The sequence below is a fragment of the Lithobates pipiens genome, unplaced genomic scaffold (assembly GCF_037356315.1).
Source record: "Lithobates pipiens isolate NorthernLeopardFrog02 unplaced genomic scaffold, aLitPip1_a1.2 Scaffold_23, whole genome shotgun sequence".
NCBI classification, from domain to species: Eukaryota; Metazoa; Chordata; class Amphibia; order Anura; family Ranidae; genus Lithobates; species Lithobates pipiens.
In genome coordinates, this window is record NW_027507785.1 from 2844735 (window position 1) to 2863823 (window position 19089).

Consider the following 19089-nt stretch of genomic DNA (forward strand, 5'->3'; position numbering starts at 1 on the left):
AGCGGGTCGGATGTCAGCGGACATGTCACCGCTGACATCCGACGCTCCATAGAGCTCTATGGAGCACCGTTCAGGTCCGCCTGAAAAACTGACAGGCGGGCCTGAACGGGACGTCAGTGTGAAAGGGGCCTTACTATTTACTAATACATTTTGTTGTTGTGCTGATACTTTCACTCATACCTACGACCTCTCTTTACCAAATCATATCAATAGAGATATTAGATTATTTGTATACAGCATTTATATAGCATTATAAGTTAGTACAGCACTTTACAATATAAAGGGATACAATACAATTACAATACAGTTCAATACACAAGGAAAATTGAGGCCCTGCTCATGGAACTTCCAATCTCAGGAGAGGGGAGGTGGTACAAAAGGTATAGGGGATGATCTAGCCCAAGTACGGCTGGAGGTAGCTCCCTTGTTACCTCCTCCCATGACCAACTTCAGGACTTCTCCAGAACCTCTCCCATCCACTGAAAGTCCTTACCATAGTGTGTCCAGTTACCTCCTACCATGTCTGCCTTTAGGTAATCCTTAAAAACTCATTTATTCAGGGAAGTCTACCCCACCTCCAGCCGTACTTGGCTAATATCAATAATTAATATTAATATCAATGGATTGCTCCTGCCAAACTCTCCATCAGCCATGCTGGCTCCAAACATGTGATCTCCTCAGTTTCACAAGGTCTGCGTTTACTACAAGATTGGGCTATTGTACCTTCCAATAACGACATACTGCCTTTTTTTTTTACAGGTACCCAAGATCTCCTACTGAAAGATCCGTCCGAGGTCCGTCTTTGCACGCTTGATAGTCCACTGAGCAACACTTCGAGGACGTCCTCTCCCCGGAATCACCTTCCTAACCGGATCATCTCAGATTGCGAGGACTACTGATCTTTCTCCAATCCTCAACGTAAACAAAGGTACCTCAATTCACCACAGCTGTCCCTCACATACGCAACATGACTATAACCATTGTTACCATTAATGCTAAAGGTCTAAATCACCCGGCTAAAAGAGCCTCTCTCTGGGCTTTGGCTAAACAAACCAAATGCGACATCCTCTGTGCCCAGGAGACGCACTTCTTGGCCAACAACCCTCCTTCCTGTACCAACAGAAACTTTAGTACGATAATAACAGCCAACGCAGACCAGAAAAAAAAAGGAGTATTAATAGCTGTTCACAACGCTTTGACATATCACCAGGACCAGTGCCTTTTGGACCCCGGAGGACATTATATCATCCTAAAATGTCATATTAACAATGCCCCTTACACTATTGTCAATGTATATGTACCCAATACCCATCAACTCCGCTTTCTTCGAAAGCTACACAAAAAAGTTGAAGCATTACAACATGGTGCAACCATATGGTGTGGAGACTTCAACTGTACCCCTGACCCAGCACTAGATTCATCTTCACGCACTACAAGACGCCGCCCGGAATTAAACTCCCTCCTGCATGAACTAAGGCTTTATGATGTGTGGAGATGCACTCACGCAGATGAAAAAGACTTTACATTTTTCTCTCCCTGTCATAATTCGTACTCGCGTATCGACCTCTTCCTCACAGACCCATGGACGCTACAGAAAGTCTCTGACTCTACTATTCATATGACCTCTTGGTCTGATCATTCCCCTGTCAGCCTAACCATTGAAGACTCCAAAAGGTATGGGGGATGATCTAGCCCAAGTACGGCTGGAGGTGGGGTAGACTTCCCTGAATAAATGAGTTTTTAAGGATTACCTAAAGGCAGACATGGTAGGAGGTAACTGGACACACTGGGGTAAGGACTTTCAGTGGATGGGAGAGGTTCTGGAGAAGTCCTGAAGTTGGTCATGGGAGGAGGTTACAAGGGAGCTAGAGAGCAAGATGTCCTAAGAGGAGTGATTTGAGCGATATCTCCAGATGAGGTTGGTAAAGTAGCTGGGGGCGATGTTGTGGGTGGCCTTGTATTTTGTGATTAGTATTTTGAGTTTTATATGATGGGGAAGGGGAAGCCAGTGAAGGGATTGGCAGAGAGGGACGGCAGTCACTCATTGGTTAGTGAGGTGTATTAGTTTGGTAGCAGCATTCATAAGAGACTGAATGGGGGATAGGTGTAAAGGTCGGCCAGTGAGGAGACAGTTGCAGTAGACAAGGTGAGATATAACCAAAGAGTAAATACATTGTTTTGTGGTGTCGTTATTTAGGAAGGGGCAAATTCTGGAAATGTCACGGAGGTTATAGTGGATGTAAACCCTCACATGTACCCAGTGAAGTGAACAGCCTCAGATGATACACAGAGATTAAACACATTTCCCTACATAGGTTTTACTTGTACTGTTTTCAGCTTTATATAGTCTTTAAAAAGTTCAGATCGTGTTAGAGATTTTCTCTCTCTGTTCTGCACTGAATGTGAAGTCTGGGCATACAGCCAAGACAGCTGATTGGAGGAAAGGCACACACCCCCCACTCCACATAGGCAGAGACTTGCTGTGACACAGGAAGCTCTCTGCTAATTTATTTATAGAAACCTCCCTGATGCTAATTTCAGACTGGTTTTATCTCAGTTGATGCAGAACTTGTCAGAAGTTTTCATCCTGATAACAGAAGAACGGAGCAGGAGAAAGCCATGGGACTTAGTGCTTTGAAGAGAGGTAAGAAAACCCTACAGATATATGTGCCCAGCTCAAGTTTCATTAATCAGGCTTACATCCACTTTAAGGTGGCAAGATTTAGCCAGTGATTGGATGTGGGGCCCAAAAGAGAAGCCAGAGTCTAGGATTACACCCAGCACCCTGGCATGTGCGGAGGGACCAATGGTTGTGCTGTTGATCTTAATGGTAAAATCATGAGGGGAGGATCGGGGAGGAGGAAATATTACAAGATCAGTTTTAGCATGACATCCCTACTGATATGTCGCTCAGAAAATTTGTGAAATGTGAGGAGATCAAGGTGGTGGGCTGGGGAGTATAGAAATAGATGTGGGTTTCGTTGGTGTAGAGGTGGAATTGGAAGCTGTGGGAGACTTCAGTGAAGAGGATTAGATGTAGAATAGGAGGCCCATAAACTGGCCCAGGGAAGAGGATTAGATGTAGAATAGGAGGCCCATAAACTGGCCCAGGGAAGAGAATTAGATGTAGAATAGGAGGCCCATAAACTGGCCCAAGGAAGAGGATTAGATGTAGAATAGGAGGCCCATAAACTGGCCCAAGGAAGAGGATTAGATGTAGAATAGGAGGCCCATAAACTGGCCCAGGGAAGAGGATTAGATGTACAATAGGAGGCCCATAAACTGGCCCAGGGAAGAGAATTAGATGTAGAATAGGAGGCCCATAAACTGGCCCAGGGAAGAGGATTAGATGTAGAATAGGAGGCCCATAAACTGGCCCAGGGAAGAGGATTAGATGTATAATAGGAGAACCATAAACTGGCCCAGGGAAGAGGATTAGATGTAGAATAGGAGGCCCATAAACTGGCCCAGGGAAGAGGATTAGATGTAGAATAGGAGGCCCATAAACTGGCCCAGGGAAGAGGATTAGATGTAGAATAGGAGGGGCCCACTGACAGAACCTTGTGGTACCCCAATAGAAAGAGGAGTGGAGGAGATAGAGTTGTAGGTGACTATGAAGGTACGCTGAGATAGGTAGGATAGCTAAGCGAGTAGAGTTTATTAAGTGGGTGGTTGACTGTGTCAAAGGCAGCAGAAAGGTCTAATGCCGCGTACACACGAGCGGATTTTCCGTCTGAAAAATCTTGGATGGTTTTTCCGACGGAATCCCACTCAAGCTTGGCTTGTATACACACGGTCACACAAAAGTTCCCTGAACTTTCGACCATCAAGAACGCGGTGACGTACAACACTACGACGAGCCGAGAAAATTAAGTTCGGTGCTTCCAAGCGTGCGTCAAATTGTTTGAGAGCATGCGTAGGAATTTTGCACATCGGAATTGGTATAGACGATCAGAATTTCTGATCAAAAAAATTGAGAACCTGCTCTTAATCTTTTGCTAGCAGAAATTCGGCCAGCAAAAGTCCGATGGAGCATAGACATTTTCCAACCAAAAGCTCTCATCTGTCTTTTTTTTTTTTTTTTTTTCGTTTTCAAAAAGCTTATGATCAAAGGCACATTCCAGTTCCCCATTCCAGTTCCCTATGTAGAAAGGGAACTGAAGGGGGGGGAGGGAGGGGGAGGAGGAAGCGAGAAGAGGCAGAGGGAAGTAAGAAAGGTGGGTGTCAGTAGAGGAGCAGGGTTAGTACATAGTTAGTAAACATTGTTGTCTGTCATCGTGTCAATCACATCACAGTGGGTTTAGGTTATTCTAGGAGAGTGTAATTCAGTAAGGGTACCTCAGCATGGGGGTTATCACCGGGGGGGAAGATTACATTCTAATCAGGTGCAGGGTTTAGCTCTAGGGTCAGAGAGCCAGGGCTTCCAGTAGCTATGGAATCTACCCAGGGACATTTGTGATTTTGCAAAAAGGTGTTCCATCAGCAGGTGTTCATTTAAAATAACAATGACATTGCCGATATTGGGAACAACGGGTTGCTTCCATTGGCGGGTTATAGCTAGCCGAGCTGCTATGAGAATTTGCGTAACAATAGGTCGGAAATGTGGAGGCCAGGCCAAGATGTCAAGACCAAATAAGGCCATCTGCAGGGTGATGATACGAGACAGACCAGTTAATCCATTGATGAAATTAGTGATGTCCGTCCAAAAAAGTTTTATGAAGGGACATCCCCACCAAATATGAAGTAAATATCCGTCTGCGTTGCAATTTCTCCAACATTTGCTGGAGTGAGTAGGGAAAATGCGGGTGAGTTTTACAGGTGTATGATAACAGTTGTACAGAATTTTAAGGACAGTCTCCCGGTGGGATATATTTCTGGAGTATCTGGTTGTGAAGTGGATTGCTCGATACCAATCTGTTGATGGAAGATGAAAGTTCAATTTGGCCTCTCATCTGTCTTTTGATGGCCGAATTTCCAATCGTGTGTACGCGGCATTAGAGTATGAGTATGGAGTAACATCCGTTGGTTTTAGCAGTTAGTAGGTATTTCATGAGTTTTAGTAGAGCGGTTTCAGTGGAATGTTGTGGGTGGAAGCCAGACTGTAGGGTGTGGAGAAGGTTGTTGTCATTGAGGCAGCAACTTATATGGTTGTGTACAAGACATTCGAGAAGCTTGGAGTCCCCAGGAGCAGAGAGGGGTCTTAAGTTATTCAAACAGGTGGGGTTCAGTGAGGGTTTTCTCATGTATGGGGGGTTACCAATACATGTTTGAGCGAGGTAAGAAAGGTGGAGAGATTGAAGATGCGAGTTACAAAGAGTAGAACATGAAAGGGGATGTCGTAGTTGTGAGGGGAGAGAGTCCTGGAGACAGGTAGAGAGCAGTGGTGGCTGGTGCTCAAAATTTGTGGGGGGGGGGGCACAAACAAACTGAAAAGTTCTGAAAAAAAACACATCAATTGCAGCCTCACTGTGCCCATCAAATGCAGCCACTGTGCCCATCAAACACCCATCAAATGCAGCCACTGTGCCCATCAAACGCAGCCACTTTGCCCATCAAGCACCACTGTGTCCCAAATGTTGCCACTGTGCTCCAAGTGCTGTCACTGTGCCCGCCGTCTGCCTGGCACTTACTTTGTCTCAGGTGGGCAGCGGGTGACAGCGGTGTCCAGTGTCCTCCATTTCTTCCCCGACCCCGATGTCTTCTCCCGCCCGCTCCTCCTCTCATCCTCTGCTATGATTGGATGCCTGATAGGCACCCAATCACAGCGCCTGTCATTTCAGCCAGTCAGGTAACACAGACCCCACAACCTGATTGGCTGAGTGACAGTTCAATGTTAGAAAAGCGAATTCCTTCACTTTGCTAACATACAGCTGAGTGAGAAGTGAACACACAGCGTTGCACCGCTTCTCACATTTTTGGGCGCCTATTAGAGCCTATGGCTCTAATCAGATGCTTCCAAAAAAAAAACCCCGCCGGTGTAATTTAGATGCCCGGTACCCAAAAATGGGCCAGGCACCTGAAAAGGGGGTGTCAGCAGCGACCATAGATAGATTCATGCAATGCATGAATCTATCTATGGTGATTATAGCAGTGCAGGATGGGGGGGGGGGGCACTCCTGCACCCTTTATGGACTCAATGCCACTGGTAGAGAAATGAGCCTCAGAAAGGAGTTCGGCAACTTCCTCCGGGTAAGAGGATTGAAGGAGGAAAGTATTTAATGTGTTGAACTTGTTATGTTGGATGGAGGAGACACTAATCAATACTGATCAATGTGGTCTGATGGCAGGGAAGGCTTCCCCTCATAAAACACAATAGCACAGCGGGAGTGCCCCTCCCCCCCATACTCCTCAAATCTGCATTATGTACTGCACCTTATAGGGGCAAAAGACACAAAAGCAACAATATTTGTATGTTCAACACCAACAGCAAACTTGGAGCACAATGTACACATTGATCATCACTTTATGATTATTTTAAAATTCTAGTTTTAAAAAATATAATGTTATTATTATTATTATTATTATTATTATTATTATTATTATTAATAATGTTTTTATTATTATTATTTTTAATATTATTATTATTATTATTATTATTATTATTATTATTATTATTATTATATTTTATTATTATTATTATTATTATTATTATTATTATTATTATTATTATTAATGTTCATATTATTATTATTAATGTTTTTATTCTTCTTCTTCTTCTTATTATTATTGTTAATATTATTATTATATTTTATTATTATTATTATTATTATTATTATTATTATTATTATTATTATTATTATTATTATTATATTTTATTATTATTATTATTATTATTATTATTGTTATTATTATTATTATTGTTATTATTATTATTATTATTATTATTATTATTATTATATTTTATTATTATTATTATTATTTTATTTGTATCTAATTCCTAGTCACATAAACTAGGTGGTGAATGAATAGGTGAAGTGAAGGAGACATAGTAAGACTTGTATGATGGGAGTTTGTATTGGAATAGTGAGGAGTAAATTCGGCGTCTGTTTCCTGGGGAATCCGGCAGAAACTTTCATCCAGTAAAATATCACATTTTGTTCTTTGGTGACTTAGTTCTTGTTTTGTTGTATTGTGAATGGAGCGGTCCCACCACTGTAATCATGTGGCGCTATTGTGGGGTCTCTAGGGGGCGCTCAGCTCAGGCGTCGGTAGTCCTGGGAGAACGGCACACAGAAGGTTTACAATCGCTCTAATAATGGAGATCGATGTCTCCGGATTTACTATTCTCTGCAATGTTAGAAATATCAGCAGCATATGGTGACCGGCCTCCGGAATATCACCTATCAGGGGAATCCAACACAACACCGAGAATAAAGATATTACTGTATAAGACACAAGAAATACAAACTTCTAAATGTGTCTCTAAACTGACTTCAGTCATCAGATGAAGAATAATAAATTCACATTCCATCTCCTGAGAGATCTACAGAAACTTCCATCCAAGAGAACAAACTCCGACTCTTCCCTGAAGAACATGAAGAATAATCATTTACTAAAGAAACGCTTTCCAGTATCAGCAATGCCTAGAGAAATAATCCTTAGAAAGTTCAGGCGTTTTTTTTTTTTTTTTTCTGAATATATTGTAGATACAAAAATTACAAAATAATGTAATTGTTATTAATATGTCAAATGTTAATAAAATGTATATGATAATTAAAGATAAAATGTTCTGTTCAATAAAATAATAATAATAATAATAATAATAATAATAATAATAATACAAATATAATAATAAAAATAATAATAAATATAATAATAATAAGAAGAAGAATATAATAATAATAATATTAATACTAATAATAATAATAATAATAATAATAATAATAATAATAATAATAATAAACATATAATAATAAAATAATAATAAATATAATAATAAATATAATAATAATAATAATAAAAGTATAATAATAATAATAATAATAATAATAATAATAATAATAATAAAAAAAAAAAAAAAAAAAAAAAATAATAATAATAATAATAAAAATATAATAATAAAAAAATAATAATAACTATAATAATAATAAAAATATAATAATAATAATAATAATAATAATAATAATAATAATAATAATAATAATAAAATATAATAATAATAATAATAATAATAATAATAATAATAATAATAATAATAATAAATGTAATACATAAAGTAAATAACGGACTTGTGATGTGTGAAATGTGATGTAATATATATGGAAGTTTTGTTGCTCTTATCTTCTTATCCTCTACAGTCCCCCCCCCCCTGTACACTTCCTATGGCCCCGAGCAATGCTCACATTTCTCTATCAACCTTTTCATTCAGAAATAACTTTGTAATAAAAGTAATACAAATAATTATTTCGTAGGACAAAATATATATATATACTTGTTTTTTTTGTTGTTGATATTGCCCTGCAAAATTATTTTATTTTATTTCAATTCATTAAAAAAAAAAAAAAAAAGTAGCCAAACTTAAAGCCCAACTCCAGGATAAATGTACAGAGGTAATAGAAATATCACTTCTATAAAACAGGCAAGGGATATTACTATCTTACCAAAAGTATTGGGACGCCTGCTTTTACACCCACATGATCTTTAATAGCATCCCAGTCTTAGTCCGTAGGGTTCAATATTGAGTTGGCTCCGCCCTTTGCAGATATAACAGCTTCACCTCTTCTGGGAATGCTGTCCACAAGGTTTAGGAGTGTGTCTATGGGAATGTCTGACCATTCTTTCATAAGAGCCTTTGTGAGGACGAGAAGGCCAGGCTCGCAGTCTCCACTCTAATTCATTCCAAATTTGTTCTATGGGGTTGAGGTCAGGACTCTGTGCAGGCGAGTCAAGTTCTTCCACCCCAAACTCGCTCATCCATGTCTTTATGGACCTTGTTTTGTGCACTGGTCCAAATCATTTGGTGGAGGGGGGATTATGGTGGGGGGTTGTTTTTCAGGGGTTGGTCTTGGCCCCTTAGTTCCAGTGAAGGGCGTCGGCATACCAAGACATTATGGACAATTTCATGCTCCCAACTTTGTGGGAACAGTTTGGGGACTGCCACTTCCTCTTCCAACATGACTGCGCACCAGTGCACAACGCAAGGTCCATAAAGACATGGATGAGTGAGTTTGGGGTTGCGGAACTTGACTGTCCTGCACAGAGTCCTGACCTCACTTGATAGAACACCTTTGGGATGAATTAGAGCAGGGATTTGCAATTAGCAGACCTCCAGCTGTTGCAGAACTAAAATTCCCATGAGGCATAACAAGACTCTGACAGCCACAAGCACGACACCCAGAGGCAGAGGCATGGTGGGATTTGTAGTTTTGCAATTGCTGGAGGTCCGCTAATAACAGATCCCTGAATTCGAGTGTTGACTGTGAGCCAGGCCTTCTCATCCAACATCAGTACCTGACCTCACAAATGCTCTTCTGGAAGAATGGTCAAACATCCCCATAGACACCCTCCTAAACCTTGTGGACGGCCTTCCCAGAAGAGTTGAAGCTGTTATAGCTGCAAAGGGTGAGCCAATTCAATATTGTACCCTACGGACCAGGGGCGGACTGACAACTCATGGGGGGCCCCCGGGCAATAGAAGATATTAGGGCCCCCAGGCAGCCATCTTTTTTTATGTAACATAAATGTAGACATACTCATGCGAAGGGGAGGGACACCAAGCGCAGCGACATGCAGAGTGTCAGGAAACTTAGAGCTGGTGACCCAGTAAAGGCACCAGGAGTCTTTCATGGGCAGTGCCACCTTAACAGCATCATGGGGCACCTGGGCAAAATACAGTGGAACCTTGGTTTATGAGTAACGCAGTTAACGAGCGTTTTCAAAGACGAGCAACTTTTTTTGACTCTGTTTGCGAGTGTTGTCTCGTAAAACGAGCAGAATTCAAGCTAATGGGTGGTGCAGTACCACATTCGGCCAGAGGTGCTGGGGCGTCGGGGACACTCGGAACGGTTCGGAGCCATTTGGAAATACTCGGAATGACTCGGAAATACTCTGAAACACTCAGAAATACTCAGTTTCCGAGTGTTTCCAGGCCTTTCCGAGGCTTTCCGAGTGCAGCTGATCTGTCCCCGAGTATTTACGAGGCTCTCCGGTGCCCCCCAACCTCTGGCCACATGCGGTATTGCATGTAATATTCATCAATGCAGAACAAATTATCTTTGTTTCCAATGACTTCTATGAGGAAATTTGCTTTGATATGCGAGTGCTTTGGATTACGAACATTCTCCTGGAATGGATTAGGCTCATAATCCAAGGTTCCACTGTCCAGCACTGGGATCACTACCAGGGAGATGATGACCTGCACCATACATAGTGCACCATGGTGAACAATGGAAATGGCCAGTGGGAGAGTCTTAACCACTTCAGCCCCGGAAAGATTTACCCCCTTCCTGACCAGGCCATTTTTTGCGATTCAGCACTGCGTCACTTTCACTGACAATTGCGCCAGTCAGTCATGAGACGATGTACCCAAACAAAATTGACGTAATTTTTTTCCCCACAAATAGAGCTTTCTTTTGGGGGTATTTGATCACCTCTGCGGTTTTTATTTTTTGTGCTATAAAATAAAAAAGAGCGTAAATAAAAAAAAAAAAAAAAACACAATATTTTTTACTATTTTCTATAATAAATATCCAAATTTTAAAAACAAAGACTGTTTTTTTTCCCCTCAGTTTAGGCCGATACGTATTCTTCTACATATTTTTCGTATAAAAAAAAACGCATTAAGCGTATATTGATTGGTTTGCGCAAACGTTATAGCGTCTACAAAATAGGGGATCGTTTTATGGCATTTTTATTAATTTTTTTTATTAGTAATGGCGGCGATCTGCGATTTTCGTCATGACTGCGACATTATGGCGGACACATCGGACACTTTCGACACTATTTTGGGACCATTGACATTTATACAGCGATCAGAGCTATAAATAGCCACTGATTACTGTATAAATGTCACTGACAGGGAAGGGGTTAACACTAGGGGGCGATCAAGGGGTTAAATGTGTTCCCTCGCTGTGTGTTCCAACTGTGGGGGGGATGGGACTGACTGGAGAAGTAGACCGATCGGTGTTCCTGTCCTGTCCACCGTCCACAATGACACCCGGAAGACACGGTCCGATTCAAAAGCCTGTATGCATCCAAGATTATAATCTTTACATGGGGGGAGGGGGGAGGGGGTATTTCAGTGATCAAATGCTACAGCCCTATATGACTGGTATAAAAAGTTACAATTTATCTTATTAATTTCGGCATTTATAATGTCACCTTCACCAAATCCACAGAATGACCCCCCTCCCCCCACCTTACCCAAATTCATAGAGGAAATTGTCGCATTCCTCACCTTCCAGCAAAGATCCCCCCAAGAAAACCTTCACTCTGATGCTGTTATCAGACTTCTTGAGCGCCATTCCACCCACAGAAGAAGCCGAAAGACAAAGTGTCCCCAGTGTCCCCCCTAACACGGCCTAAAATGTTGTGTCACACCGACACCAGATGACATCATGACGGCTTCCTTCTGTGCCTCCTCCATCTATCCCGAGACTCTGGAAACCACCGTCACCGCCGGGAGTGATGACACCACGCTTCCCAGCTGCAGTCACGGATCTCTGCACCCAATATGGCTGCTAACCATTGATGTGCCTATACTTATCCACCACCCAGTGTGTATTACCTTCAATAAAAGCCAATTGTATCATTGCTACACTTAGATTGGCACTGCTCCTCTCTGCACATATACAGAGTCTCTTCTACTCTCCAGCGGCTGCCTAAGTGTGCGACGAGGGGTTTGTCCCCCCTGTTGGTATTACCCAGAGCTAATAGACCACTATATTCTGTAAGGACTTGCCCCGTCAGGGCCATCTTAATAACATCATGGGCCCCTGGGCAAAGTAATGCTATGGGGCCCCTAAAAGCCTGCCCAATTTACACACCTCACACCTGTACGATCTCAGCCCCCCTCACATGTGTATATATGACACACACACTTACACATGTACATAGGCACACACACACACATGTATACAGACACACAGACACACACATGTACACAGGCGTACACATGTTCACAGACACACATACACATGTAAACAGGCATACACATGTACACACACACACACATGTACACAGGCACAAACACACTTGTACACAGGCATTCACATGTACACAGGTACACACACACACACACACATGTACACAGACACACACACAGAGACACATGTACACAGACACACACATGTATACAGACACACACACAGAACGCCCCCTTACTTGTAGAACAGCCCTTACTTGTTAGGTGGTGTCCCTTGTCCTACTCCCAGCTTTTGTGCAGGACACACGAGGGGTGCACATGCCAGAATTTACCAGAGGGGGCAGCACAGATCCCAATGTCAGCTCAACGACACTCACACACATTCCAAAATCCAGCGCAGCCAAAGAGCTCTCCTGCACCCACCCCTACCTTCTCCCATCCCTGGCAGGCAGCCGGGCCCTTCTAGACGCTCGGGCCCTTAGTGTATGGGCTATACCCCCTGATGGCAGCCCTGCCCGCCTGACTGCCTGTGACGGCTGAGCCTGACTCCCTTGCCCCACTGCTTCTTATATTTGTCTGGCTCTGAGCCTGGGGCCCCTGGGCAGTGCCCACTCAGTAAGATGGCCCTGGCCCCTGTCCCTCATCTTTTGGTTCATTGATTTTAATTTACCCACTTTTGTATTCCCTGCTAGAAGTGCTCCTGCCCTGGCTACAGATTTTCTAGTGCTTCAATCATCCTCCCGATTGTTTATCCACCACATTTCTGTCTTTCATGTGAATTGACCTCGGCCTGTTAATCAAACATATTTTTTGACTGCCGCTTGGACTGATCTTTTTCTCTGCTACTGTAGTAGTGGGATTCATGATAACACATGGGTCTTACATATGTGAGGGGCTCTACAATATTTTTTTCTGGATAGAGAAAATTAATTTTTGGGGTTTTCTCAGAGTTTTGTAATTCCCAGATTTGGGTCTGGAGACCAGAGGCTTCAAAGAAATTTGGGTGGGAGAAATCTCTACACCTGTGCCCAGGTCTTACCTGACCGAGGCCCTACGCTTGATATTTCTGCCTGATGCCGACTTACTGCCATTATGCCTCTGCCTGTAGCAACTCTGCCTGTTACCCATACTATGGACCATGTTTCTGCCTACTACAAGGACCAATATTTTGGCTGTGCTGACCATGTCTCTGCCTGGACAATTCCTTTGGCTGTTGCTGACCACATCACTGTCTGCTGCCTGGACCAATGCTTTGGCTGTGCCTGCTTCCTATACTGACTATGGACAATAGTTCTGCCTGCTGGCTATACTGACTATGGACAATAGCTCTGCCTGCTGCCTATACTGACTATGGACAATAGCTCTGCCTGCTGCCTATACTGACTATGGACAATAGCTCTGCCTGCTGCCTATACTGACTATGTACAATAGTTCTGCCTGCTGCCTATACTGACTATGGACAATAGTTCTGCCTGCTGCCTATACTGACTATGGACAATAGCTCTGCCTGCTGCCTATACTGACTATGGACAATAGTTCTGCCTGCTGCCTACACTGACTATGGACAATAGCTCTGCCTGCTGCCTATACTGACTATGGACAATAGCTCTGCCTGCTGCCTATACTGACTATGGACAATAGCTCTGCCTGCTGCCTATACTGACTATGGACAATAGCTCTGCCTGCTGCCTATACTGACTATGGACAATAGCTCTGCCTGCTGCCTATACTGACTATGGATAATAGTTCTGCCTGCTGCCTATACTGACTATGGACAATAGTTCTGCCTGCTGCCTAGATGATTCCTTTTGCTGTCACTGACCATGTCCCTGCCTGCTGCTGAGACCAATTCTCCCCTCTGTGGACAACTGCACTACTAAAACTACAGGTAATCTTTTGTGTACCCTTTGCTCAGCAGAATGTATTTTGGGATATAATTCTTGATATGTACATGCTATGTGTTAGAAATATGAAGGGCCTTCAAAAATGAGAGCTGGTCAGGAAATTAGATGTGCAATTTATGTCCTTAGAACACCTGATGCTGCTCTTTGTATGCTGGGCTTCTCTATGTGGCTAGGCATGTACATGCTATGTGTTGGAAATATCTTATAAATAGACAACTTAAAAATAAGTTCTCATTTTCTTTCCAAATTTTTCCAAAAACATGTGGAAAAAATGATACATTCAAAATGACTCATTATGCCTCATAGAATATATGTTGGGGTGGTTGCTTCTCAAAATGGGGTCATTTTTAGGATAATTCCATTGTCCTGGTGCTCCAGGGCCTTCAAAATTGTAATAGGTAGTCAAGAAATTAGATGTTTAATTTACTGTATGTCCCTAGAACAAGTGAAGGTGCTCCTTGCATGTTGGGCCTCTCTATGTGGCCAGGCTGTGGAAAAGCCTCACTTGCGGTATCGCCATACTCAGGAGGAGTAGCATAATTCTCAACCCCCTACAGTCTGGCTTCCGCCCACAACATTCCACTGAAACTGCCCTACTAAAACTCACCAATGACCTACTAACTGCTAAAACCAATGGGCACTACTCCATACTCATACATTTAGACCTCTCTGCTGCCTTTGCACAGTTGACCACCTTCTCCTACTCAGCAAATTACACTCCCTTGGCCTCCGTGATTCTGCTTTATCCTGGTTTTCCTCCTACCTATCTCAGCGCACTTTCAGTGTCACATACAACTCCATCTCCTCCGACCCCCTTCCTCTCTCTGTTGGGGTACCACAAGTTTCTGTCCTTGGGCCCCTCCTATTCTCGCTCTTCACCTCTTCCCTGGGCCAGTTGATGACCTCGCATGGTTTCCAATACCACCTCTATGCCGACAACACAAAGATCTAGCTCTCTCACTCCCCAACTTGCCCCCTCGATCTCCTCACAGATCTCAAACTTACTGAATGACATATCAGTATGGATGTCACACCACTTCCTCAAACTCAATCTTTCTAAAACTGAGCTTGTTATATTTCCTCCTTCACGATCCCCCCCCCCCCCCCCCCCCGTGACTTCACCATTAATATCAACAACACAACCTTTGGTCCCTCCACACATGCCAGGGTTCTGGGTGTAATCCTTAACTCTGACCTCTCCTTCAGCCCCCACATCCAATCACTGGCTAAATCCTGCTGCCTTAACCTCCGCAACATCTCCAGAATTCCACCTTCCTGACTAATGACACCACAAAGCAACTCGTTCACTACTTGATTATTTCCTGCCTTGACTACTGCAACTCTCTCTTTAATAGCCGACCCTTAAGCAGGCTATCCCCCCTTCAGTCTATTATGAATGCTGCTGCTAGACTAATACACCTCACTAATCGTTCCGTGACTGCTGCCCCTCTCTGCCAATCTCTTCACTGGCTTCCCCTCCCCCACCGTGTAAAATTAAAAATGCTAACCATAACATACAAAGCCATCCACAGCATCGCCCCCCATCTACATCACCAACCTCATCTGCTGATATCGCCCAAATCGTCCCCTCCGCTCCTCCCAGGACCTCCTGCTCTCTAACTCCCTTGTTACCTCCTCCCATGCTCACCTTCAAGACTTCTCCAGAGCCTCTCCCATCCTCTGGAACTCCCTGCCCCAGTCTGTCTGATCAGTCCCTACCCTGTCCACCTTTAGCAGATCCCTGAAAACTCATTTATTCAGGGAAGCCTATCCCACACCCACCTAACTGTCCCCGAGCCACCCTCATCAAATTTTTCTCTGCAGCTATTACCTTTTGTACCACCCCCTCCCTTTAGAATGGAAGCTCTACGGGCCGGGCTCTCCTGTACCTTTTGTATTGTACTGTAATTGTGTTGTTCCCCCTATACATTGTAAAACGTTGCGTAAACAGTTGGCGATATATAAATCGTTATAATAATAATAGTAATGTATTTGTGGGTGTAATTTTTTGCATGTACATGCTATGTGTTGGAAATATCTTTATAAATGGACAACTTTGTGTAAAAAAAAAAAAATGGTTTTATTTTCTTACCACATTTTTCAAAATACTTGTGGACTTGTCTAGTAATTGTCATCATATCAGTGAGCCAAATGGGAATGATTGTGGGACTAGTAGTCTTTTGGATTAGCTATTCGCATGCTGTGGTATTACTCTTGGACAACACATCCCAGAGATCCTTCTGCAACACGAACGGACCACTGGGAGGAACTACCAAAGGCCTGGCAGATCTGCCCCGCACCCTCTCTTCCCTGGGTCTGATGCTGTGAGCACCTCTCTGCTGCTGAGAGAGAGAGCTGCAGCCTACCACGCGGTGATGGAGTGACTCCAGCCGGGCCCCGGAGGGCCCAACTCTGCTTCAGGAGACCTCACTGACGGAGCTAGTTGAGCATCCCGGGGGGGGGGGGGGGACGACGACTGTGCTCCAGAGCTAGGAAGGAATCAAAGAAAAGGGGAAAAAATAAATCATCTGCTACCCCTTCCCCTCCCTTGCCTGTTAAAAAGAAAGAAAAGAAAAATGAGTCCCCAGGGAAGGGAAGACGGACACAGGAAATCAATGCACACCTTTATGATTGAGTTGTTAAACAGACACCATGGCCACCAAGGAAGCTGATCAGGGCCCAGGCTATAGGGTCAGCAGCTGGAAATATGCCAAGGAACTTGGTATGGCAATACCCAGTAATACCCAACCATACTCGGAGATACCCAGCCGTACCCAACCACCTAGTGCATAGTGGCCTGATGGAGGAGGGAGAAGTGGCAGCTGTCCCTCTGGGAGCCTGGCACCATAGAGGCAGAGAACCGCAGGGCCAGGGACTCTGACAGGAGTGGCTGGAGGAAGAGGCGAAGGCAGGAGTTGGCTCTCTGGAACAATGGTCGTGGCGGAGGAGGAGGACGGACTGAGGACAGGAGGAATAGGCAGGCCACTGGGATAACATCAGGTAAGGCAATGGTAACTCTGCATTTCTATGGTAATGGTCTCTCTGCATTTCTATGGTAATGATCACTCTGCATTTTCTATGGTAATGGTCACTCTGCATTTCATGGGCACTGGAAAATATTTTAGTACACCATTTGGTTCAGAATATTTTTTTTATTGTTTTCAACCTCTAAAAGCTAGGTGTGTCTTATGGTCAGGTGCATCTTATGGAGCGGAAAATACGGTAGTTCTCGATGTTTTAATTTGCCCAGGTATGCCACTATGATGGTATACAGTGGGCAGTTAACTCTTTTCTTTATATAATTAAAGCCCCCCTTTTTTTTCCTGATGTGGGCATATTGTTTGTCAGTAAATCATATTGGTGAATATAGCCCTAGTGGAGGTAGGGTGGTTTATAATTATCACCCATTCCTATTAGGTGATGCTATGGAGTATTATTCGTACTATATCTGACACGTTATGATAGGGAATATTAATCACAGTTTTGGCCTATTTCCAGTCTATAATGCTTTTTATACATAATATTAAAAATAAAAAATCATATTTAAAAAAAATAATATATATATAAATATGTTTATATGTATATATATATATATATATATATATATATATATATATATATATATATATATATATATATGTTTCTTATTTGATTTATATATATTCTTTTTCGTCCTATATAAGGAGTTTTGCCACTAAGATCCCCCATAGATCCCCCATAGTGAGTATTTCATCTTATTTTCTTTCTCCTCTTCTTTTACCTTTGGTGCGTGGATAATATCTGCCGGTAGATTACATTGGATGATGTAGTTTTTTGATTGCAATTATCTACTGTTCCACTAGGTGGCACTGTGGAGCGGTACCCGCACCTATATGTGGCATGCTACGACTGTGAATACAAACAATCAGTTTTGATTCACAGGTGATGTTTCATGCATAGTACCATTTATATTTGATAGTATGTTCCTGTCCTCTTAAATTTCTGAATTAATTTCATTAAATATGTTACTATTTTTATGAATTTTTATTAGAATCTGTTAGGTTATTAGTGATTTTGCTTTTATTTTGGTGAATCAGGTAATCGGGATCGACCACTTATGTTTCACAACGAGGCATGTTATTTATAGCGATGCCTGTTCCCCAGGAATAAGTCTTTTTATGACGAAACGCGCGTCGGGAGGCAGACGCGCTGACGTCATCACAACATAGCGTAGGGGTGGACGGGCGAATGCAGCCGGCCGGCATTCTTTTATGAGCTTATACAATACTTCATGCAGGTAAGTGCAACTTTTAATTTTTAATAAATCAATGTTAAACAGAATTATGCTATGGTGAGTTTCTTCTCATTCCTGAGACCCTGACCGTTGGCTAGTGGCTTACCTGTTGAGGTTAGTTTTCCTGGCTTGTCTCCAGCGTAGTGAGAGCGACTTGCTGCTACTGTTTGCGGATCTGATGCTGAGTTTAACTACAGGCCTGATATTGCTTGCCCTCTGGTAAGCTCTTAGTTTGTGTTGTGGAGGTCATGATTATCGGTGGCATTGTCTGCACAGAAGATTGTTCTTTATTAATTTATTGATTCACCTTATCACTTCACTGGAACTATTTATTTATTCCAATACCGCATTGGATTTATCATTATTTTTTTATAATGTTTTGAATACTGTTTTTGATGATTTGTGGGTTAACCTTCTATACTTCATTTGTTTGGGAGCAACAATCACTTTTATTCATTCAATTGATTTTTTGTGGTGTCATATGCCAATACGATTGTCATATATTCACTTAATACATTTGTGCAGCTTTTCCTTTATTTTCTAAAATGATCGACAACAACAGTTCTCTTGTCACCAATCTCGTAATTGCAATCCACAGGTGACAATTTCTTGGAAAAGTATAGAAAGGCAAGTCTTGAACAGGATCGCAGGAGAGCGTCTCAGTTTCTGTGATGTTGACCAAGATGAAGGCAGAGCTCCTCTGGACTGGACGGCTTAAGTAGGCAGGACTGATGAGCAGGATATCATCAACAGCTGAGTAACTGAGGAGAGGTAGGAGCTGGCAATTAGCCAACAGCTGAGCAGCCAGCTCAGAGAAAGAAGGGCTGAGC